Consider the following 25176-nt stretch of genomic DNA (forward strand, 5'->3'; position numbering starts at 1 on the left):
CAGCCTTCGTGGATCCGGTCCATGTCTCCACCTAAAAGGTAAGTGGAAGGAACGCAGAGTCTTCTTACCTGCTGTTCCCGACTTTCAAATTCTGGAACGCAGAGTCTCCTTACCTGCTGTTCCCGGCTTTCAAATTTTGCCGCTAAGGGAACGTCGTTCCCCCTGCTGTGACTCGTTGCAATGCGTGTAGCGATATGACACGCATGCGTCCTGGCGGGGTTCTTCACGTAGTCACTCACATGACTCCGGAGTAAAATGGGATTAAGAGGCAGAGATCAGCCACGATTGAATGGCAGAGTAGAGTCGATGGTCCGAATGGCCTAATTCTATTCCGATAACTTGTGAACGTGAACTAAACTGATAAATGTTTGCACTTTAGCATCCTTCCTTAAATACAGAAGTTTAGATGAAATTTCACCAGTGCCTTATATAACTAGTTCATAACTTTCCTATTGTTATATTCTGTTCCCCTCACAATAAACAATAATATTATGTTAGCTTCCCTATTAACTTGTTGTGGCTGCAGAGTAGTCTTTTGGAAATTAAGCAACAGGACTCCTAGATTACTCTGCATTGAGATTTGCAGTTTTTCTTAAATGTTCCTGTCATAATGGACAATTTCATATTTGCTCATATAATAGTCCCTTTTCCATATGGTTGCGCACCCATTTAACCCATCTGGATCCATTGTAGCCACCATGTGTCCTCTTTACAACTTAATTTTCCACCTACCTTTAATCTCCAGATGTGGCAATCATACTATCTGCTCCTTCATGCAGCCATCTACATAAATCTTAAAAAGTTGAGACCACATTGTTGATCCTTGATCCTTGACATGCCATTCATTACATGTTGCCAATCAGAAAATGTCCCATTTAAGCCAATTCTCTGCTAGTCATCCTTCTCTCTGGGCCTAGTTGTTTCCACCATCACCTTGTGCCTTTATTATGCGATGTAGAAGAATAGAGCTTGGTCAAAGTAGGGTGTATCTTGAAGGAGGTAAAGAGGGGGAGAGAGTTATAGGATAGGGCCTTGGAACCTGAAGGTTTGGACATAAATGGTGGGGTGAATAAATTTTCGGATGTTCAAGATATATGAAGGCGCGGATATCATGGAAGGATGTGGAAACTTGAGAGTGAATTGTGAAATGGAACATTAAAAAAAGATAAAAATCAAGAAATGATAGAGAGCTTTCAATTAACCACTCCTTTACACTAATTCTACATTAATTCCATATTCTCATCAACAGCACTCCCCCCCCCCCTCCTCCCCACCCCTCCCCAAAGATTCTACCACTCACCAAAACACTTGGGGCAATTTATAGTGGCCAATTAATCTCTGAAATGTGCATAAACATTCAGGGGTGTGGGAGTAGACCATATCACATGGAGGAAACCCAAGCCATGTACAAGAAAAACGTGCAAACTCCACAGAGTGCGCCCGAGTTCAGGATTGAATCGGTGTCTCTGGCACTATGAGGATGTGGCCCTACTTGCTGCATCACTATGCTGCCCCAAAGTACATTTCCACCCACAGAAGGTTGTTTTCATTCGGTGGGTGGAAATGACTTGGCAGTACAGCATACAGGGAAAGGAAAGGAAGTTTGGATAAAAGCCAATAATTAGCAAAAACAGTGTACTCAAAGTTAGGATTTCTGGAAAAGGGTGTGATAATGGCGTTCATAATATTTGTTATTTGCACTTGGTCAACACCTTGCAAAATATATGCTTAAATTGTATACAAAGTTATAAAATAGTTTTGGTGATTTTATGGAGGTCCCATTTCTCGTGTAATCTGAGTCCTCATCTCAAACATACTAATCCGACTAATGCATTGGCATTTACCTACTGAACAGGTCAGTGTGGCTACTGGGACTGGATCTGCAAAATGCTACTTCTGTAGTGATTCAAAAGTTCTGTTATAAAGTTGTTTACCTCACCTCTCCAACATGTTGAGGCACTTCCTGTTTTGAAAGATCTTAAGTAAACAGAAATGCAGTGCCTGAACATTTCTCCTGGTTTTGAGAAGTTTCCAGCTTTGTTAACTGTTATTCCTTAATTTACTAAAATATCACGAGGGTGCAATTTGCACACTAAATGTATTTAGAATGAACTTACCATATCTAAGTTTGTACATACTGTAATTCATTTTATGTGGACACTGAAGGATGCAAAAAAAACCTCTAAACTACATTAATAACCATTATGACATTATGATAAACCTCTGAATTGATGTTTATTAATGTTAATCAATGAGGGAAAATATATACATTAATACATCGCACAGTAAAGTTTGGGCAGATTTGGGAACGTATTTTGGGTGGAGTTTTTTTCATTTTGGATTGGAAATAGCAAAGATTAGCTTAGATATACTAATAGGCACAATATTTTCCTAGTTTGCTATAATAAGGACATGCCAGAGTATGTCGTGTCACCAACCACAAGCCTTTTTATCCATTATAAAAAGCACATGTTCAGATTTCATCTCTCTTAATTTTATAATTTGTGATTATTTCTACATTTTCCACGGCACATAATGTTAGTGCTGGAAACTGCTACAGTTCCCTATTCCAGCTATCCAGCCTGTGCCAAGTACAACTTTAGGAAAGGGCAAGAAAGTACTCTGCCCCTATCATGTGTATTAACCGTATCTCCAAAGAGCACCCCTTATACTACATGTGTGCTTTTGCCTATATTTCACATCAGCTATCCTAATGACCACTATAAATAAGACTACCATTTCTGTATTAATAGGTAATGCTATGTACCATCATGCTGGACTAAGAATAACCAGCATGTTTACTGCGAAATATGGAACATAATATTTAATGTAAATTACCACACTACTAGAATCCATTCATGCAGTGTGTTCTTTGAATGTAAGCCAGTGTCTAAGGGAAAATGACTTATTCTTATGTTAGTTTTCTAATATATCATACACTGTATTATTCCATTTCATCCTGACTAGCTGCTTCCAGTACAAATAAAACCCATGTTAACATAATACCTACTAAAAACCATGTTGACCAAAAAAATTCTCAAGTTTAGCTTAAAGTTATTTTTAAAGTGGCAAAGTATCTGCCAACAAGATGAAAGGTGATTTTCCGAGAAAGAAAATACATTTCCATTTCAGACATTGAATATCAGCTTTAATCATTCCCAAGTCAGGCAACTTCATGCTGAGGAATTGAAAACAATGCCATAAAATCATCAGTTTATATTTATTGGATACTCATTTAAGTAGATGTGACACTCAGTGTTGTGCCCCTTCAATTTATGACAAATCGGAGCACTATCCATTTCCAGCGCTGTCTGGCTCACTTGCATTGTAAGTCTGATCCACCTCAGCCTTTGATTTCACAGAGCTCTACACCAAATCTGTTGGAAAGTCTGAGGTTACACAAAAAAGCTGGAGAAACTCAGCGGGTGCAGCAGCATCTATGGAGCGAAGGGAATAGGCAACGTTTCGGGCCGAAACCCTTCTTCAGACAGAATCTATTTTCCTTCGCTCCATAGATGCTGCTGCACCCGCTGAGTTTCTCCAGCTTTTTTGTGTAACCTTCGATTCTCCAGCATCTGCAGTTCCCTCTTTAACACTGTTGGAAAGTCTGATGCATTGCAGCAGCAGGATTACCTTTGTGTAGGTTTTCACTGAATGTTGGTAAAGAGCAATCAAGGCAGTAAAGGCAGCTGAAAGTTAGTCCTGCAGCAGAATGCTGCCTTGCAAAATTTCTACACAGATTTTATACATTTATAAAATCGTTTTGATGTTTTTTATAGAGATCCCATTTTTGGCACAAACTGGGTCCACATCTAGAACATATTAAGCCAAACAAAGCATTGACGTCAACTTACCACTATCTCCAGAGAAGCTCACGGCGTGCTTGAGACTTACATGTTTCTCCCATGAGTATCTGAAAAGACACAAAGTGGTGAACTAACTCAGTAAATCAGGTTGCATCTCTGGAGAACATGGACAACTGACATTTCTGGTCGGTTGGGATCTGGCTTCAGACTGATTTCACAATCTTCATTCTTCACGATCAGTCTGAAGAGCGGACCCGAACTGAAATGTCACCTACCCATGTTCTCCAGAAATGCTGCTTGACCCGATGAGTTAGTCCTGCAGCATGTGCCTTTTTTTTGTAAAGTGGCATCCGCAGTTCCTTGTATCTACATGTCAATGCTACCTCCCTTTCAACAAGCCTTTGTAAACCTACAGAAGTCTCAATTCAAAATGACCAATGCAATCCAGAGGACACATGAGGTAAAAATGAGGTTTTGGAATTAAAGTTAATTGAGTTAAACAGTCTTACATTTGTAAAAACCTTAAAATCCACTGCCAGTTAATATCCCATCTCTTGCTTCTGTTTCTTAAACTGCATCAGTTCATGTGCTCAACGCTCTTGTGAAACAAGATGATGGGTTCAAAACTAATTATGATCAAGAGAATTGCAGTCTTTTGAAAATACAAAATAACTTCTGGTGGAAATAAAATGCATTTGTAAAATCTAATCATCAACATTTGATCTGCCAGTCAGGAGTTCAGGGAAATGTCAGCACTTGCTGATTCTGATTAACACGCAATCCTTTTCTGCTTCCACAATCTTGCATCTTTTGAGACCATGTTGTAAGACATTCCCCACCTATCTTCTTAAGTACAAAACAATTACTGGAAAGACACAAATCAAAACATGAGGTAGACAAGAGTCAAGAGAGTTTAGTTGTCAAGGATAACAGGATAATCAATTTCTTCCTTCGTTCAATGGGCAGGCAAATGCAATACACACAGAGAAAATATATAACAATCAAAAAAGGTGAATAAATTAATATTTTTAATACATACAAAAAAACCCAAAGTCCATAGTGCAAAGAAAGATAGTCCATTACACTTCATAGTTGCAGAGGTTACTGTTGTTTAGTATTCATGAGCCTAATGGTGGTTGGGAAGAAGCCGTTCTTGAACCTGGTGATCACGTTTTTCAGGCTTTTGTACCTTCTTCCCAATGGTAGGAACGAAATGAGAGCATAGACAGGACGATGTGTGTCTGCTGCCATTTTGAGGCAGTGCCTCCTAGGGATCCCTTAGATGGTGGGGTGGTCAGTACCATGATGGACTATAACTCTCTGTAATCTACTTCGTTCCTCGGCGTTTAAGTTGTCCGACAAGGTTATGATGCAACCAGTCAGCATGCTTTCTACAGTACACGTGTAGAAATTCAATAAAGTAGTCTCAGCAGATCAGGCAGCTTTTGTGGAGAAAGAAAAACCCAGTTAATCAGCAGGATACTTTAAAATGACTGTTACAAATGGGGCTTCATAGGGAGCCACTGGCTAGTCGCTAAGTGCTTGGTAACACTTTCAGAACTTGTGTACCTGTACTTTCCAGCTTGGCACTGAGTCTAGCAGTAGTTCCTGATCGCATGGAGTTGAAGGATTAGATTTGCTTTACATCTGGCTTTTCAACTTTATGCTTGACATAACTGGCAATTGTGGAGTTACAAACTTTCTTTAAAACTTAAACTAAGCAAAGTAGTTTGGTTGTTTGCTTTTTATAAATTAATGATTTTTCCAGTTGACTTACAACATTAAAAAAAATGATAACAGTTTTTAAATAATTATTTACTTTAAACAGACTGTACCAGTTTCTGATTTAGACATTTTGAGGGATGGAAAGGCCTGCTGTCCTAGAATGATATTATGTCTGTCTGGTTGTGCAGTCTGTGGGATTATCATCTGGGGCATTCTTACTGCTCATGGGCTATTCTTAAGGCCTAGACACCTTTGGTGCAGCAATGAGACCTGGCGAGAGCACCACGTTCATATCTTCATAAGTTCTAGGAGGAGAATATAGCCATTCGGCCCATAAAGTCTTCTCTGCCATTCAATCATAGCTGACCTATCTCTCCCCCATCTCCTACCCTATGGTCATCCTAACCCCATTCTCCTGCATTTGCACTGTAACCCCTGTCACCCATACAAATTAAGAATGTGTCAATCTCCATTTCCATTGACTTAGCCTCCAGAGCCATCTGTGGCAATGAATTCCACAGATTCACCATTCTCTGACATGGGAAATTTCTTCTCATTTCCTTTCTAAAGGTACGTGCTTTTATTCTGAGGCTATTGCCTCTGGTCCTCATCTCTCCCACTAGTGGAAACATCCTCCCCACATTCACTCTATCCAGACCTTTCACTATTTGATAGGTTTCAATGAGGTCTCCGTCATCCTTCTCAACTCCAGCGAGTACAGGCCCAATGCCCAATGTCTTCAAATGCTCATCATGTGTTAACTAAATCATTCCTGGGTTCATTCTTGTTCAACTCCTCTGTACCCTCTCCAATGCCAGCACATCCTTCCTCAGATATTGGGCCCAAAATGGCTCACAATAATCCAAATGTGGTCTGACCAGTGCCTTATAAATCCTCAGCATCACATCCCAGTTTTGTATTGTAGCCCTCTCGAAATAAACACTAGCATTGCATTTGCCTTGTTGGTTGTAGGGTTGAATGAGTGATTACAGCAAAGGGTAAAGCAATGCTGGGACAGGAAAGCACAGATTGGAATTTTCAAATCAAAGTGTGCTCGGAACTGAAATCAAGAGAGTTGTGTGAGAACTGTGGTGATGGGTGGCCAGGGGATGGTGTGAGTTTGGATACACGCAGCAGAAAAAAATCAACAGAATGTTTAAATGTGATGTGCCATCTAAACATTGATGTTCAATAGCTAAAAATATATCCTTTTCTTTTGCTTTGTTGGATGTTTCTCAGAGAATTTCTCTGAGATTAATTATTTTCTTGCGGCGTTATAACAACATGAAGGCAGTGGTACTGTGCTAAATTCAGATGTGGTGATAAGCGAGGGGTTGATTGCTCATCATTTCCCTTTGTGGTGGTGTCTGCACCAGTTCCTGGAGACTATGGGATGTTATGTCTCTTTGTGGTTTCAGCACATTTGCAGGGATGGAAAAAAGTATGGTGAAAATAATGATGTGGGAAAATGAAAAGGAAACTGCATTTGAGGCATAATTACTGTATATAAACATGAGAGGACGAATCTTCAATAGAAAACCCTTTCACATTTATGACACCATATTTGTCAATTAATTTTATTAATAATTGACATAGTTGAGATATAAATACCTTCTAACTATAATTTAGGACATTCATGATTTGAATGTGTAGTTAATACACTCTCTTAATTGAAGATATGTTAGTTGCAATCTGATCTGGATCTATGATGAAGAAGACTTTATCCCATTCATTCTTATTCTCCCTTGTTAGCATTAACTGAACAGGCAGACAAGACCATGTTTACAGCCTATTATCTGAAGATCATCAATTTGTCATTGCAACACTTAGTACACTTTTAGAATTTAGCCTGGATTATAAAACTTAGTCAGCCTGAAATCTGTTCAATAAAAATAAAATACAAATTTTCATCCTTGAGGCACAAGGAACTGCAGATGCTGATTTACAAAAAAAAACCCAAACTGCTAGAGCAAGACAACTGATCAGGCAGCATTTCTGGTGAAAATGGATAGGCAATGTTTTGTATGGGATCCTTCTTCAGACTAATTATAGTCAAAGTAGACAAAAGTTTGTCAGATATGGTGATATGTCTGAAATAAAAAGCCAAAGGGTGCAATATAGGTGGAAGGGGACAGAGGGGAAAAGAAAATGGAGTTGGATAATGGGAGAAATGGGTGTGCACAAAGGTGAAGTACAGGAAAATGAGGGAGGGGGGGGGGTTGCAAGCTACCAATGTGGAATAAAATGTATTGTTCCTCAATTTTGCACATGGTCACACCCTGGCAATGGAAGAAGCCTAGGACAGAAAGGTTGATATGGGAATGGGAGGGAGAATTTTGATTGTTAGGGGTTGGACAGGCTAGATGCAGGAAGATTGTTCCCGATGTTAGGGAAGTCCAGGACAAGGGGTCACAGCTTAAGGATAAGGGGGAAATCCTTTAAAACCGAGATGAGAAGAACCTTTTTCACACAGAGAGTGGTGAATCTCTGGAACTCTCTGCCACAGAGGGTAGTTGAGGCCAGTTCATTGGCTATATTTAAGAGGGAGTTAGATGTGGCCCTTGTGGCTAAGGGGATCAGGGGGTATGGAGAGAAGGCAGGTACGGGATACTGAGTTGGATGATCAGCCATGATCATATTGAATGGCGGTGCAGGCTCGAAGGGCCGAATGGCCTACTCCTGCACCTAATTTCTATGTCTATGTTTCTATGGGAGATCCAGTAGGCTTAGACAGACGAAGCACAAATGTTTGGGGAAATGATCGTTGCCTTGTCTACGCTTGATGTAAAGGAGGCCACGTCGTAGTAGATGTAGTAGATGAGATTAGAGGAGGTGTATGTGAATCTCTCATCTGGAAGGGCTGCTGTGGTCTCTGGATGGATATGAGGGAGGAGGTGTAGGGGCAGCTGTTACATTTCCTGCCATTGCAGGAGAAAGTTTCTATAGTATCCGTTTCCACTACATCTGCTCCAAAGACGAGCATTTCCACTCTAGGACCTCAAATTTATTTCCAGTAATATATTTGTTCATCTTCCCTTTCACTGGAGATTAAAAATAAGTTACATTAAGAATTTTAGTAGGGATTTTGCATACCAGTAGATTTAATAGAGCATTTCTATGTTACCCACCAAAGTGTATAATAATTTTAATCAGATTTTAAACTTAGATAATGAGCTTTACAAAGGTTTCTCAAAAAAGAACAAATCTAACGAGTTAATTTTTCTTACTATATAATTACTGGTCAATTCAGAATCACTTTTTGTGCCATAGTTATAAATGTTCTCTTTTTTTTTGCTTGGTTAGCTCAATGAACAGAAATTCATTCTCCTCAGAATTTTAAGATATTCCAAACTGATAAATAAATAATTCCACACATGTGTTTTTAACATCTTGATGTGTGGCACAAATCTCCATATTGGTTCAAAATTCCTTAAATTAAATCTTGAGAAATTACGGACAGGCTATTAAATGGAAAAGGGCCCTGAAAGGAATGTGTAGGTGTAAAAAGGGAGTTCACCTCTGAATCTGACTCCTACCACCATGAGGTGGAAAAGACTGACTTCATTTGATGGAAACTAATTAACTGGATAACACACATTGAGGCTTATTTTTCATTCTCTCTATCTGTCATCAATTTATACATGCAGGTAAGGTTTATAAAATGATGATAATACATATTGACAACATTGTAAAAGTGCCATACCAACATCCCATTATATGTATCTCTCCTGCTCTGAGTTTATAAGGTACTTACATGATCAGCTCAGGCTAGACAAAAACTCTATTCAATCTCTCCGAAGATTAACGGTGACTATTTTAAGATTTATTTCCTAGATCCTGATAACCTTTGACCTTGAATTTGTAATAATGTCAGTCATATCATCCATGCTGTGAACCTAGGGAGACATAAAAAGATTTATATTTGTGATAAAGCTTCTGTAAGTGCAATAATGGTAAATTTTTGAACCTCAATTCATGGTTGGCAATAAGTTTGTAATCTGATAAATAACAGAAGACCTGGCTTCATGACATTTATCGCATTTGTTTCTGACTCCTTTGAGTCTGCAAATTCTTAACACCGTCTGCCAACAATTAATATCCTGTCAGCTGAAGAAAAATAGGATTGACAAAATTAAAAAAAAACACATGTGGGTAGTTTTTTTGAGTCAAAATCTGTTCAGTATCATTCTGAAAGCTATTACCTATTTGGTTTGCTTGTCTGGGGAAATATGTGAAAGGAAGCATCAGACACAGTGGAACCATCAACCACACTCATTTCATGGAGCAAGTTCCCTTGATCTGTTGACTGATACAGTACCAGCAGGGCCAAGTCACTGAGAATATTAGACGTTCGGCAGGTTTTTCTGATAAGAACTGGGAGTAAAAAGAAAATCAAAATTCAGTTTGATGGTAGACCGATAGAGATTGAATAGAGAAACTGTTCCATTGTTTGCACAATAGCGTGCTAATATATAAAACCATCGTCTTAGTCCAGATTCTTATTGTTGCACAACATCCTATTCATGAGCGTGTCTGTCTTTGATTTTGCCTTGAGGTGGTCCAACCTCAACATTGCTTGAAAATGGATTGCATTTGTTGCTTTATTTTTGAATGTCTACATTTCATTGCACATTTCATAATGAACGTGATACAATGCAGAAGAATATGGGTTATAAAGAAGGCTGGTGGAGTGAGCAGAACCCTGATCTTTAATTTGCTAGTGAAGCAGCAAAATAGATTTTAGTACATTAGCTGCCTGTTAAATACCCCAACCCAATTTTACTTTACATTGTGGAGATGGCAATCAGGCAGTTGTTGTTGGTAGCACTGCTGCCTCACAACACCTAGACCCTAGTTTGATCCTGACCTCGGGTGCTGTCTGTGTGGAGTTTGCATGTTCTCCTTGTGACTGCATAGGTTTCCTCTGGGTGCTCCGGTTTCTCCTCACATCCCAATGACGTGTGGGTCTGTAGCTTAATTTGCTTCTGTAAACTGCCCTTTGTATGTAGGGAGTGTCTTTGTGAAAGTGGGACAACACAAAAAACTAGTGTGAATAGGTGATTGATGGTCAGTGTGGATTCGATGGGCTGAAGGGCCTGTTTCCATGTTTTATCTTTCAATCAACCAATCAGAGCTCCACTGAAGGAGTGAGTATTTGATTTTAAAAATTGGAAAGTACTCAAGAAATGCATTAAAAGAAAGAAAAACGAAGGAACGAATGGATGATATTAGAGACCCGATATAAGGAGTGATATAAGAGAAATGAGTTGGTCTAAATTAATGTTTTGTATTGGCCTATGTGGAAGAGGAAGTGCACATATTGACATGAAGGAGAAATAATGTGAACTTTGGGAATTATGTTTGTAGAGAATGGCCTGGCGTTTTTAAAAGTGGATAAATCAATTGCCCCAGGTAAAGCATAGAATAGGCTTGTTGAAGATGCATGGATGGAAATAGAGCAGGTCCTGACCATCTTCAGCTGCAGGAGTGGTACTATGGAGCAGAAAGTCTGTGGATATTGTACCATTGATGGCCACCCATTCTAACAACAGTGGAGGGTAAATTACCTAGGGCATCACAGTGGTGCAGCAGTAGAGTTGCTGCCTTACAGCGACAGAGACCCGGGTTTGATCCTGACTACTGATGCTTGTCTGTATGGAGTTTGTACATTCTCCCCATGACCTGTGTGGGTTTTCTACAGGAGCTCCGGTTTCCTTCCACACTCCAAAGACAGGCTTGTAGGTTACTTGGCTTGGTATAATTGTAAATTTTCCCTAGTGTGTGTAGGATAGTGTTAGTGTGCAGGGATCACTGGTCGGCATGGACGTGGAGGACCGAACAGCCAGTTTCTGCTAAACTAAATTAAACTAAACTTTGACAAGCAGAGTAAAGAGACAAAGGTCAATTAAGGATTGACTACATGGATTTCTCAAGTCTAAGAATCTTTTTCAGGAGGTAACAATGAGGGTATATCACATTAATGTCAGCTAGATAGACACAAAATGCTGGAATAACTCAGCGGGTCAAGCAGCATCTCTGGAGAGAAGGAATGGGTGACGTTTCAGGTCGAGACCCTTCTTCAGACTGATGTCAGAGACAGTAAGAGTAAAGGGAGAACTGGGAAGGGGAGGGTTAGAAAGAGAATGCAAGGGCTATCTGAAGTTAGAGAAGTTAATGTTCATACCGCTGGGGTGTAAGCTGCCCTAGCGAAATATGAGGTGCTATTCCTCCAATTCACTCTGACAATGGACGAGGCCCAGGACAGAAAGGTCAGATTGGGAATGGGAGGGGGAGTTGAAGTGCTGAGCCACCGGGAGATCAGGAAGGTTAAGACAGACTGAGCGGAGGTGTTCAGGGAAACGATCGACGAGCCTGCGCTTGGTCTCGCCGATGTAGAGAAGTTGACACCTGGAACAGCGGATACAGAGGTTGGATGAGGGGCAAGTGAACCTCTGCCTCACCTGGAATGACTGTTTGGGTCCTTGGATGGAGTTGAGGGGGGAGGTAAAGGGACAGGTGTTGCATCCCCTGCGGTTCCAGGGGAAAGTACCTGGGGAGGGGGTGGTCTTGGGTGGGAAAGGGTGAGTTGACCAGGGAGTTTCAGAGGGAACAGTCTCTGCAGAAAGCAGAAAGGGGTGGAAATGGGAAGATGTGGCCAGTAGTGGGATCCTGTTGGAGGTGGCGAAAATGTTGGAAGATTATATGCTGTATGCGGCGGCTGATGGGGTGGAAGGTGAGGACAAGGGGGATTCTGTCCTTGTTACAAATAGGGGAAGGGGGAGCAAGAGCTGAGCTGCAGGATATCGAGGAGACCCTGGTGAGAGCCTCACCTATAATTTTAGGTTTCTTAAAGAATGAGGACATCTCCGATGCCCTGGTATGGAACACCTCATCTTGGGCGCAGATGTGGTAGAGACGGAGGAATTGGGAGTGGGAGATACAGTCTTTACTGGAAGCAGGGTGGGAAGAAGTGAAGTGAAGATAGCTATGGGAGTAAGTAGTTTTGTAGTAGATGTCAGTCAATAGTTTGTTTCCTGTGATAGAGATGTTGAGATCTAGAAACGGTAGGGAGATGTCGGAGTTGGTCCAAGTGAATTTGAGTGCAGGATGGAATATAGTAGTGAAGTTGATGAAGTCAGTGAGTTCTGCATGTGTGCCGGAGGTAGTACCAATGGAGTTGTCAATGTAGCGGAGGTAGAGTTTGGGGATAGGGCCAGTGTATGCCTGGAACAGGGATTGTTTGATGTACCCTGCAAAGAGGCAGGCATAGCTAGGGCCGATGCGAGTGCCCATAGCTACGCCTTGGATTTGGAGGAAGTGGGAGGAGTCAAAGGAGAAGTTGTTAAGCATAAGGACCAGCGGTGGAGAGTATTGGTAGTTGGAAATTGTCTCGTTCTGTGGTCGTAATGGAAATTGGCTGGTCAGCTATATGGGTTTCTAGCAGGACATCTGAGAAGTCCTACGTGACAAATTGTTCAGGAAGAAAAAGAACATGGGTTCCAATATTCAATGGCAAACTAGAGTAAAATTAGTCCATTGGGAAAAATGAAAGTGTGTCAGTCAATGGGAAGTTTAGTGATAGGAGGAATGTGTGGAGCGTAATTCTGCAAGGCTTAACCTTGGGTCTCTTGCCTTTTACAATATATGTAAACTTATATATGAAGACTTAGATGTAAACTTTGGGACATAATTAAGAAGTTTGTCGATGATACTAAAACTGGCAGAATGGCTGATTGGGAGGAAGAAAGGCTTTTGCTGAGAATTTGGATTTTGCCCTTTTTTATTGTGCTAAACATGTGCTATCTATGCACTATCAATCAATTGGATCTCCACAACCCCTCCCCCTAAAAAAATGCCAAAAATACATTTGAAACGGTGCTACAGAGGTCACATCCAGAATCTGCTGAGACCTGATTGCTGGGCACAATAAACTGACTACACTCAAGTTAGTGCAGCTGGAAACATTCTGCTGCAGTTAGTGGCAGGGTAGTGTCAGCTCTTAAAGTGGGCAGAAACCACAAATACACTCCACAGTTGCCATGGAGGAGAAAACAGCTGCAAGGGACGAAGAGAGATAAAAAGCTCAACGTTCACTCAATGAGGCGTAAAAGCCCTGGTTCTGGGAGAGAGATTCGGTGTGTGAGTGGTGCTAAGACACCCATTCTGATTTCCAGTAGAAGTACTTCAATAGAGGTGACTATAGTAACATTGTCCAAGAATAACAATCCACACAGCATGGACTAAGGCTGAAAGAAAGTTAATAATTTCATCAAAGAGAGCAGTGTACTAATATAATCGCTGGTCTTTCAATCATTCAGATACACACATACACACAGAAACAGATACACATACCTTAACACAGCCCAACATAAACCATGCTAGTCCCTGCTATTGACATTCTAACCCCACAAGACGTTTAATCCAGCTAAATTATATATTAAAATATACCTCAATGTCTTTATCTCCTCCAATACTGTGAGGAATAGGAGGGAGGTCACCCATAAGGGCGGGAAGCCCTTATGTGCAGTACCTGACTCACAATGGGAAGACCATGCTGCACCTGAAGGGCAGAAGGAATGCAAGAATACACAAAAAAACAGGAACAGGAGTAGGCCACCTGGCCCTTTGAACTGCATGTCATCTATACAACCCTGGCCAATTTACCCCACACTTCAACTCTAATGGTGCCAGAGCACTGATTTCACTACTTCATAAATTTATCTATCTTCACTTTAAATACTTTGAAGATCTAGCCTCTACAATTTTATGAGGTAGGAAATTCCAGAGATTCACCACCCTTTATAAGAAGAGATCTTTATGCACGTCCAGATTAAAAGACCAGTCCCTTATGTGGAAACTATATTCCTTCTTTTGAGCCTCTTTCACATAAACATAGTAACCATCTCTGTAGCACATGCCATCCATAATCTCCCAAGTATGTCGACAATGTTCCATTGGAATTACTACATCTGACCGAAAGACCAGCAATTACATTAGCCTGCAGCTTTCTTTGATGTATTGTCAACATAGGATATGTTTTTTGAATCATCATTACGTTATTTGAATTGACACCAGACTCCTGAAGCAGACCACCTACCATAGGTTCCATAACAGGAAGAGGTTATCAAGTGAAACAAAGAAAAGATTCAATGGTATTAACAAAGTCTCCCTTGCAAAAGTGCAACATATGCAAAAAAGGATGTTCACTGGAACCTGGACGTGGCATCGATGGACGAGAAGCCGAAGCAAAGAAGTGGAAGCCAAATAACCGAATCGAAACAAAGCCGAAACGCCAAATAACCGAAAGCTTACGAAGCCGAAAGGGCGGGATGCCTAAAAGCCACCTAACGATAATGGTGGGATGCCTAAAAGCAAACTCACTGAAAGGCTGCTCTGCCGAAACGCCAACTCACTGAAAGGCTGCGTCGCCTACAAGCCAACTGACCAAATAGCGGTTCTGCCGAAAAGTAAATTAAAGGACAATGACGTCGCCGGGTCACGGGTCAATGACGTTGTCAATGTCAGCTATTGGTCACATCACTGGCCGATGGACGGGAGGGCGGGGGCCATTTTCCCCACACAAGCCATAGGTGACTGGGCACTCTGAACCCGAGCACCAAGTTGTAAGCGGCTGAAGGAGCGCATCCCTCGGGACAGCCCCCACTATCCCACGGCCATGGCCACCTTCCGCCTCATCTCCCCCGTGCAGCTGCACTGTAACGGGCTGTGTGTCGGTCGGATGATGGCGACGGTCGACTGATTGCTGCCGGCGGCCTGGATTAATGCGCCGGATCGGCTGCTGAGCCAGAGTTGCCCTCGAAACACCTCCAGCAATGAGCTGGATATTCCCACTGTCAAAGAGCGGCAGCGGTGGCAGCAGTCACCTGCTGCGTCTGACCAACTTGCAGCAGCAAAGCCAGCGGCAGATCAAGTCGGTGAAGAGTTTGCACAGTGGGTGAGTGTGGCTCTCCGCTGCTGGGTGTCATCGCCCCTGCTATTCCCCCCTCCCACGGGTGGCATCGCCATCGCAACCCCTGCTATTCCCCCCTATCCTCCCCCCTCCATTCCTGGGCCCAGCGATGCCACCCAGCGGGGGTGGCGGTGGCGATACTGCCCAAGGGAGGAGTGATAGCGGGGTCGATGCCGCCCAGCCACTGTGCAAACTCTTCACCGACTCTTCATCCGACCGACAAACAGAGCAGCTTTTGACATTCGGAAACTTTTTCCCACATTGGAAATGTACAACACTAAAAGGCATAGCTATAAGGTAAGAGGCGAACATTTAATGAAGATGTGTAGAGCAGGTTTTATTACACAGAGCGTAGGTTGTTTAGACTACATTCAAAGCAAAATCGAACATAATAAAATAGAATATATCACCCACCAGTCTTCACATCCAACACATCATTCTCTAACATTTCTGGAAACCTTCAACATGACCCCACCACCCCAGGACATCTTCTCATCCCTTTCCGCCTTCTGCTGGGACCTCTCCCTCTTCAACTCCTTGGTTCACTCAACCCTTCCCTCCAAACCATCACCTCTCCAGGCACTTTCCCCTGCAACCATAGGTAACACCTGTCCTTATACCTGCTCCCTCACATCCATCCAGAGACCCCAGCGGTCCTTTCAAGGGAGACAGTGGTTCACGCGCAGCTCCTCTAACCTCATCTACTGTGTTCGGTTCTCCAGAAGTGGCCTCCTTTACTTCCCATTCTAATGCTAACCATTTTAACTCTACTTCCCATTCCCATTCTGGCCTTTCTGCCCTAGAAGAGCGAATGCCAAATGCAAACCCAAACAACACCTCATATTCCACTAGGGGGCTTATAACCTAATGGTATGAACATTCAATTCTACAATTATAGGTAACTAACCTTCAAACATCCCCCACACACGCCCATCCCCCCACTCCCCACCTCCTTCCTCCGGCTTCCTTGAATTTCTTACTTCTATTTTTATCTCCTTGTCCCAAACTTTTTGTCTTTTCATCTCTGGCCTTTGTCCAACTGCCTGCAAATCAAAACCCCATGCACTTAATCTACCTATTATTTGCCAGGCTTTGTCCTGCCCCCACTTTGCTTCCAGCTTTCTCCCCAACCCCCCCGCCATGTTCAGTCTGAAGAAGGGTCCCGACCCGAATCATCAATTATTCATCCTCTCCAGAGATACTGCCTGTCCCGTTGAGTTACTCCAGCTCTTTGTGTCTTCTAAAAACAAAAATTAGAATGTACTTTTCTGGAAATAAAGATAAAAATTAAAAACATATTTTTGTTTGGATGAATATTAAGCTACAGTCAAATCCTTAATAATCTGCTATTTTAAAATCAAAGGACTTGGTAAACTTAGTCTTTACAAACATTGGAGAACATCCCACAAGTTATTAACCATCTGCACTATTTTGCTTATGGAAAATTGGACAAAGCGTTGCTGGCATCTACATGAATAACCATGCTGAGGGCAGTAGGCTGCACGGAAGCAAAATGAATCCGTTACAAATTATTGCAACAGAATACTGTAGAAATGTTTTATTAATTATTTTGTTATGGTCTCACTGAGCACAAAACAACTATTTTTTCCTACGACTAATCAGATACTTTCTACCAACATTTTTTTTTAATTAAGTAAAACACAAAGCGCTTGAGAAATTCAATGGATCAGACAGTATCTGTGGAATGGGCAGATGATGTTTTGAGTTTTCAGACTCTGTGGAACGGTCCTGATTCAAAATGTCATCTGTCAATTCTCTCCACAGATGATGCCTGATCTGCTGAGTTCTTCTAGCACTATGTGTTTTGCTCAATATTCCAGCATCGGCAATTTATTGTGTCTCAACTTATTCTGATTGTAGTTTTTTTTTTTTTTAGTTACGGGACAATGAAAATACGGCTGTTCAGATTTAGTGTCGGTTTACACACAGCATTTATGTTTGAATTTTACTTCGGAGTCACGTGAGTGACTACGTGAAGAACCCCGCCAGGACGCATGCGTGTCATATCGCTACACGCATTGTAATGAGTCACAGCAGGGGGAACGACGTTCCCCTTAGCGGCAGAATTTGAAATCCGGGAACAGCAGGTAAGGAGACTCTGCGTTCTTTCCATTTACCTTACAGGTGGAAACATGGACCAGATCCACGAAGGCCGCGGAAAAGAACCGCGGAGTTGCGGGGGCAGCCGGCAGCAGCAGCCAACGGCACGCCAATCTCCCGAAATGGGAACAGCTGTGCCCGACTTTGCTCCCGCACCGGACACGGCCGGGCAGTAGAGCGAAGCAAAAAACGAACAGAGTCGTTGACTCCGATGAGTCCGACTCTGAATAGCCGCGAGCGGCCAGTGCCCATGAGCATTGGGGCCGGTTGGAGCGGCTTCAGGAGCAGCCGCGAGCGGCCAGTGCTCGTGTGCATTGGAGCCGGTTGGAGCTGCTGGGAGCGGCGAACAAGAGCAGCCGCGACGGCCAGTGCCCGTGAGCATTGGAGCCGGTTGGAGCGGCTGGGGGAATAGGAGCAGCCGCGAGTGGCCTATGCCCGAGAGCATAAGAGCCAGTTGGAGCGGCTGCTGGAGGAAATACTCCAAAGTGGCAGGCTCCGGGAGATGGAGGCTAGCCACAGTGGGCAGTTAGTAAGCCCCACAGCAGTACCTCTTGTGGGGCTGCACAGTGTTTCTCCCTCATCAGAGGGGAGCACGGAGGATCAATTCTGGGCTGACCCTGAAGAGGGGAGTGATCAACATACCCCTAGTATGCCTGGAGTGAAAGAAAACATGTTGGATATGGTGTCCCAGTTTATCCAACCCGACCAAACTGGCCTAAACCTGGAGCCGAAAATAGCGGTAAGCATTGACTACATGTCTTTTAACCAACTACAGGGACAGGCATTATCGGACACCACGGCACGACACTTACCACCAGGGAACTGCAAGTCGCTAAATGTTCCCAGTGTCAACCAGTGTATCTGGAAACATGTCGGGGCATCAATTAGAACCAGGGACTTAAAAATACAGAAAGTCCTAAAAGTCCTAACAGCAGGAATTACGGCTTTTGCCCGCACATTGAATGAGCAAAACATGACCCAAACCATCAATACTACTATTTGGAGGGGATTTATCAAAACAAGTCAAAGAACTTGACGAAGAGGGGAAAACCCTGGGGCTCATAAAAGCAGCATCCAAAAGCTACTACGGCCATAAACATCACCCCTACACGCCCACCAGTCGGCCAAGACAAACTGGAGAAAGCGCAAAACCAGAAACACCCAACATTGGTCTTTTTTAGGCCATGGCCCAGACCGACCTTCCTGGAAAATGCGCAAGCCCTCAACACCAGCCCAACTACAGACCCAGACAACGGCGTCTCAACGTCCACGGAGGATGCCGAAGAAGTAACACACCTACCACTGGTAACCATGGAGGTAGGTGGGTCTGGTTCCTTAAGAATTAAAGGGAGCATGGAAGTTGGCGGGAGATTACAATATTATTTGGATGCATGGAATAAGTTAACTACCGACACTTATATTCTAAGCAGTATCCAGGGTTATACCATAGAATTTATACAAAACATAACCCTCCAGTTCAGCATGTACCGAACCGAATGTTCGTGCTCACAGGCATAGAAAAATCTAAAGCACATGCTGAATTACAGCGGCTATATAAAAAAGGAGTAATTGAGAAAACCCAACACGAATCACAGGAATTCGTGTCCAACATCTTTATAAAAAACAAGAAAGATGGTGGTTGCCGCATCATCATCGATTTGACTACTTTGAATACCTTTGTACAATATATTCATTTCAAGATGGAAACCTTTGTTACTGCTAAGCAATTGATTTCCGAAGGCTACTACATGGCAAGCATCGATTTAAAAGATGCTTACTATACAGTACCCACAAGAGGTGACCACAGATGTTATTTAAAATTCAACTGGATGGGTCAGCAATGGCAATACAGGGCACTACCTAATGGCCTAACATCAGCCCCCAGGCTGTTCACAAAAATTTTGAAACCAGCCCTAGCGTTACTGCGGAAACAAAAAAAACACATGGTAATGGCATATCTAGATGACATACTTATTGTTGGCAAAACTTTGGAATTGGCTAAACAAGCGGTAACAGCCACAAAACAATTGTTTGAAAAACTGGGGTTTATCATCCATCCAGTTAAGTCTAAATTAACGCCTTCAACAAAAATGGATTATGTGGGGTTCACCATTAACTCAGTTCTCATGTCAGTGACTTTGCCGAAAGAAAAGGTTACAGCCTTAATAGAGGCTTGTAGCGAAATCATTGACATCACCAAACCATCCATTAGACTGGTAGCTAGAATAATTGGGAAGATAGTGGCTGCATTTCCAGCCACACAATTCGGACCTTTACACTATCGAAATTTACAGAGAGCAAAAATAAGAGCACTCAAAATTAATGGTGGCCATTTTGACAGACCAATGAAGCTACCAACAGAGGCCATAATGGAACTAAAATGGTGGGAACATAACATCAGGTATTGTTCCAATTCAATAATTATCAGCAACCCGTCTATGGTACTACAAACTGATGCCAGTGCACTTGGTTGGGGTGCTACCAATTCCATCTCCAGCTGTGGAGGGAGATGGAATGCACAAGAGGCATCATTATTACAAACACTGGGCATAAACTACCTGGAAATGTTAAGTGCATTCCATGGCCTTAAGTCATATTGTTCTGGGTTAAATCACCAGCATGTTAGACTACAAATTGACAACACCACCGTGGTAGCATATATCAACCGTATGGGTGGAAACAAATCGACATCATGTGACAATCTGGCAAACACAATTTCGCAATGGTGTATCCAGAGAGATATTTGGATATCAGCTACCTACTTACCAGGTAAACTAAATTTAGTGGCAGACACCAGGTCACGCAAATTCAATGAAAACACTGAATAAAACACTGGTTAAAATGTATTTGCTGAAATTACAGCACGGTATGGAACACCAGATATCGATCTTTTCGCATTCAGGCTCAATCACCAGTTGTCAAATCGTGTTTCATGGGAACAAGACCCTGGGGCAGCGGCAACAGATGCATTTTCGCTGCATTGGGGGAAATTGTTTATTTATGCATTCCCTCCTTTCTGCCTCATCAGTCAGGTATTAAGGAAAATACAGCAAGACTCTGCGTCTGGTATTTTGATAGTACCCGATTGGCCTATTCAACCATGGTCCCACATGATACTACACATGATATTAGAACCATGCATCACCATCCATCATAGACCTAATTTACTGGTCCATCCAGTAACAAAGGAAAGATCACCCACAGATCTATGAACATCCCGTCTGTTCTGGAATTCCTGGCAAGCCTCCATTACGATGAGAGGCTCAGTCATAATGCCATCAACTGCGCCAGAAGTGCTCTGTCAACATACCTGTGGCAAGGAACAGAGCGTCATTCTGTTGGGACACACCCTGGTAACCAAACTCATGAGGGGCATTTTAATGTTAATCCCCCAAGAACCAGGTACTCCCAAATATGGGATGTGAGCATTGTACTGACCATGTTAAGAAACTGGTCTCCAGCTACAGCTCTGTCCCTACAGAAACTGACTATGAAAACAATCACGCTGATGGCCTTGGTCACGGCACAAAGGGTCCAGTCACTACAGAACCTAAGGCTGGACAACATGACTATTTCATCTGGAAATTTAACTTTTCACATCAATGAATTAGTCAAACAGAACAGACAGGGGTCAGCAGGCCTAAAAACAGAATTCAGGGCATACCCGACAGATGATCGTCTCTGTATTGTAACACGCTTACTATTATATATGGAGTATACTAAGATCATCAGAGGGAAAGAAATGTCACATTTAATCAGCTGCAAACAGCCACTCAAAACAGTGACAGTCCAGACCATCTCTAGATGGCTAAAACAGGTCCTAATAAGGCTGGAGTAGACACTAGCATTTTAAATCTCACTCCACCAGGGCTGCCGCTACATCGGCAGCTATGAAATTGGATGTTCCTATGGACCAAATCCTCAAGACAGCAGGATGGTCAACGGAGAAAACTTTCCAACGATTTTATAACAAACCAGTCATTAAACCTGGAACATTTCCAGAAACAATTTTAAGTTCTGTAATATAATTTACCCCATAAATAGGGACTATAATTTGGTGTTAATATATTTATCGTTGGGTTTCAATATCGTATTGATGTCTAATGATGTTAACACTATTCTCCCCATAATCAAGGCAGATGTGATGCATGGACTTGTTTCCACGGCATGAAATCACAGAGCTTTAAAATCTTCACGTAGTCATTCACGTGACTCCAAAGTAAAATAGTAAGATTAAACGAGAACTTACCAGTTTGAAGTTTGATCGTTATTTTATGAGGAGTAACGTTGAGGGATTACGTGCCCTCCGCTCCCATCCTTGATCATATATTCAACTGGTATCTCTTCTCTAATCTTACTATGTTTAGTCATTACAGTTATCTGTGATTTCACACCGCTGCTGTGAAGAATGACACGCATGCGTCCTGGCGGGGTTCTTCACGTAATCCCTCAACGTTACTCCTCATAAAATAACGATCAAACTTCAAACTGGTAAGTTCTCGTTTAATCTTACTATTTTTATTCAATGTATATTCAAAATGCGTATACACAATCATGTTATTTACAGAAAATGTTTTTATTTCCATTTAGCCTATAGTGATTTCTTGAAGTATTTTGTTCCTGAGAAATCATTGACAGAAATTCTTGGTGTTGAGACCAGGCAATCAAGGTGAGTGAAACAAAGGCTGCCCCCAGAGTTGGTACAGAATTGATCATCAGTTGGTCAAAAGACATCTCGCTGGTGAGATTTCTGAATCTGTTGGGAAAGGATAGATTAGAGTAATCCATTCTTGTGCCTCCCTGTGGAAAATAAAAGCTTTTTAAGGAGCGGAAATTAATTCCACCACTTGTCAAACCTTTCCCTCCCTACTCCTTCCTGCTTTCAACAAAAATAATTATTTCCATGATACCTTGGTTCACTCAATCCACACTCATCCCTCCCTCTCCTTCTCCCTGCAACCTCAATTGGTGCAACTCCTGTCCCTACACCTCCTCCTCACCTTCATTTTGGTGAAGGTGTCTGACTATACCTCCTCCTCACCTTCATCACAACAGCCATTCTAGGTTAAGCAGACCCACATGCACTTCCTCTGACATCATCCGTTGGATTTGATGCTCTCAATGTGATCTTCTTTATATTGGTGAGACCAAGCATAGACAATGCAATCCGCTTCACCTAACACTTGCGCTTTGTCCACTAGGGCCTACTAGGTTTCCTGGTTGTTAAACATTTTAATTCCCCTTCCCATTCTCATACTGGCCTGTCTGACCTCGGCCTGCTCCGTGGCCAGGGTGAGACCACACACAAACTGGAAGGACAGCACCTCATATTCTGCTAATGTAGCCTGCAATCCAACAGCATGAACACTGAACTCTCCAATTTCTGGTAAATGCACCCCACCCCATCCCACCTTATCATTTACTCAACTGCCACACCCCCGTGCACAGCTCGCTTCCCCCCCTCCCCACACCTATCACCCAGTTTCATCCCCCTCCTCCACTTCCTCCACCTGTTCATCATCCACATTCCAACTCAATGTCACCCATTTTTCTTCCTCTCCTCCCTGTTCCCTTGCACCCATCATCCCTTGCTCTTGTTCTTCATTTCATTCCCCACCTTCCTTTCTTATCAGATTGCACCATTTTCAAATTTTTTCTTCTCATTGTCACCTCCATCCTTGGTTACTTATCTCCATCCTTTTTGCCCCCATCTGAACCCTCTGCCAATCTACCCTTGCTAATCTGGTTCCACCGATCACTGGCCAGCTCTTGTCCCATCTCTTCTCCTCACCTCTTTCTACCGGCTATCTCCCCTATCTGTCCAAAGAAAAGTCCCGAACCGAAACATCATCTATCCAATTCCCTCCACAGATGATGCCTGATCTGTTAAATTCCTCGGGCAATTGTTTTTAGCTAAAAATTCATGTTCAACTGACTTGTCCCTATTTGACAGATGAACTGTACCTGTCCAGTATTTTATTTTTACATCCCACAATCATTGTCTTGCTCAGACACATCGGTATGTTGCATAAATCTATATATATTAGCCATGTCCACTTCTAAATTGGAACTCGTGAATTCTGCACGACCTGCACACCAGCCCCCTCCATCTGTCTGGAACTTCAAGGTTCACTCAAAGGACTCTGAGTTTGTTATTATTACACATTTGGAATGAAAGCAATTACCAATCCCATAGGCAATACATTTTTATAACGAAAATTAAGGGTGGCATTTTGCTTCAGCAAAGCGGATCTGTGCAGGCTCATGTATTGTAAATGAACTGACAATGCCTGTTTTTGCCTATAGTTGGATGGTGTTCCACATCATTAACAGTATACTTTCTCCAACTTTCACAATTTTTTTACTCTGTTTTCGGGTTTAAGAAATGGTGGTTTCTTCTGAGGTATAGACATGGTTTATGATGTGTGCATTTGAAATGTAAGACTTGAAATATGATTTATGAACATCTAGCTTTAGAGTAAGGAGGTAATGTTTGCACCGCGCTTTTTGCATGTAGAATTTTGTGAAATGCAGATAAAGTTGGATGCTGAACATTATATAAGTGCCTTGCTGTGCTCTGCAATGATTTCTTCACAATTGTGTTATATTCCTACAGTTATGTTTAATATTTCTAAATGGTGATTCTCATAAAACACAGTGTCAGGCAAGAATTTATGAAGCTTGGTGGGTTAGGTTAAATATGTTTTCTTTTCCCTTAAATGTGATATTTTATGATAACATTTGCTTCAATATATAAAAGCAAATCAGACTTGTTTTTTTTAACCTTAATTATCTCCTGCATTACCTGTTAAAATTCATCAGAGGTCAGTTATACTTTATGTTGCCCTGAAGGTGCTTTAGCTGTGCACTAATATAAATTGTGTATTGACAATTGTACATTGCCATTCCACCAAGTTATATTTTAAAACTACAACTTTAATGTTAAAGTATTCAAAAATGATATTGGTGATATTGTTTGGGAGCAGGTGAACAAATTCCTGCATATGCTTTAGCAGGTCATCATGCAATGCAAAGTATCATGTTCTTTTTGCCAAATTTATGGAGTGTGAAAGCAAAGGAAATCAAAGTGAGTTCTGTGTTACATTAACTAATCTCACATGGTACTAGGTTATAAAGCCAATAATTTTCCCTTTGTGACCCTTATGTTAGTTGACATTTGTTTGGTTCCTGTCTGCCCACTGACATTTAAATATCCATTTCACTTAAATGGGATTGGTGGCATTGGGGAAGTTTTTTTTTCTGTATTTCACTTCATATTTATGTTTTTAATTAATTTTCAGCAGCATAGTGTATTTTCTTTTTTTTTAAATATATATATTTTAGTCCTAAATGCTTTGAATTATTTTTTATATCTAGCACTATTTTAACAATGAAAATTCTCTGAGGAGCATGAATCTGAGACCAGGTCAATACCAGTGGCTCTGTCTCACGGAGAGACAGCAGAGTGAAGGCCTCTCATGGGTAAGAAGAATGGTAGGATTAATGTGGGGACTCAGTGTGGCTTTGGGCCCAACTGTACACAATCCACACTTC

The 25176-nt window shown here is 42.0% G+C and overlaps 1 long non-coding RNA gene across 2 annotated transcripts in view; it reads left to right on the forward strand.

The window, feature by feature from the left end:
* The window catches only part of LOC129700957 (uncharacterized), a 49233-nt gene that overhangs the window by 7205 nt on the left and 16852 nt on the right, over nt 1-25176 (forward strand). For both annotated transcript variants that reach the window (XR_008724123.1, XR_008724124.1), the window contains exons 2-3: nt 22213-22291; nt 25000-25104. This is a non-coding gene — a long non-coding RNA (uncharacterized LOC129700957). The remainder of the gene's footprint in view (nt 1-22212; nt 22292-24999; nt 25105-25176) is intronic.

The sequence above is a fragment of the Leucoraja erinacea genome, chromosome 10, assembly GCF_028641065.1.
Source record: "Leucoraja erinacea ecotype New England chromosome 10, Leri_hhj_1, whole genome shotgun sequence".
NCBI classification, from domain to species: Eukaryota; Metazoa; Chordata; class Chondrichthyes; order Rajiformes; family Rajidae; genus Leucoraja; species Leucoraja erinaceus.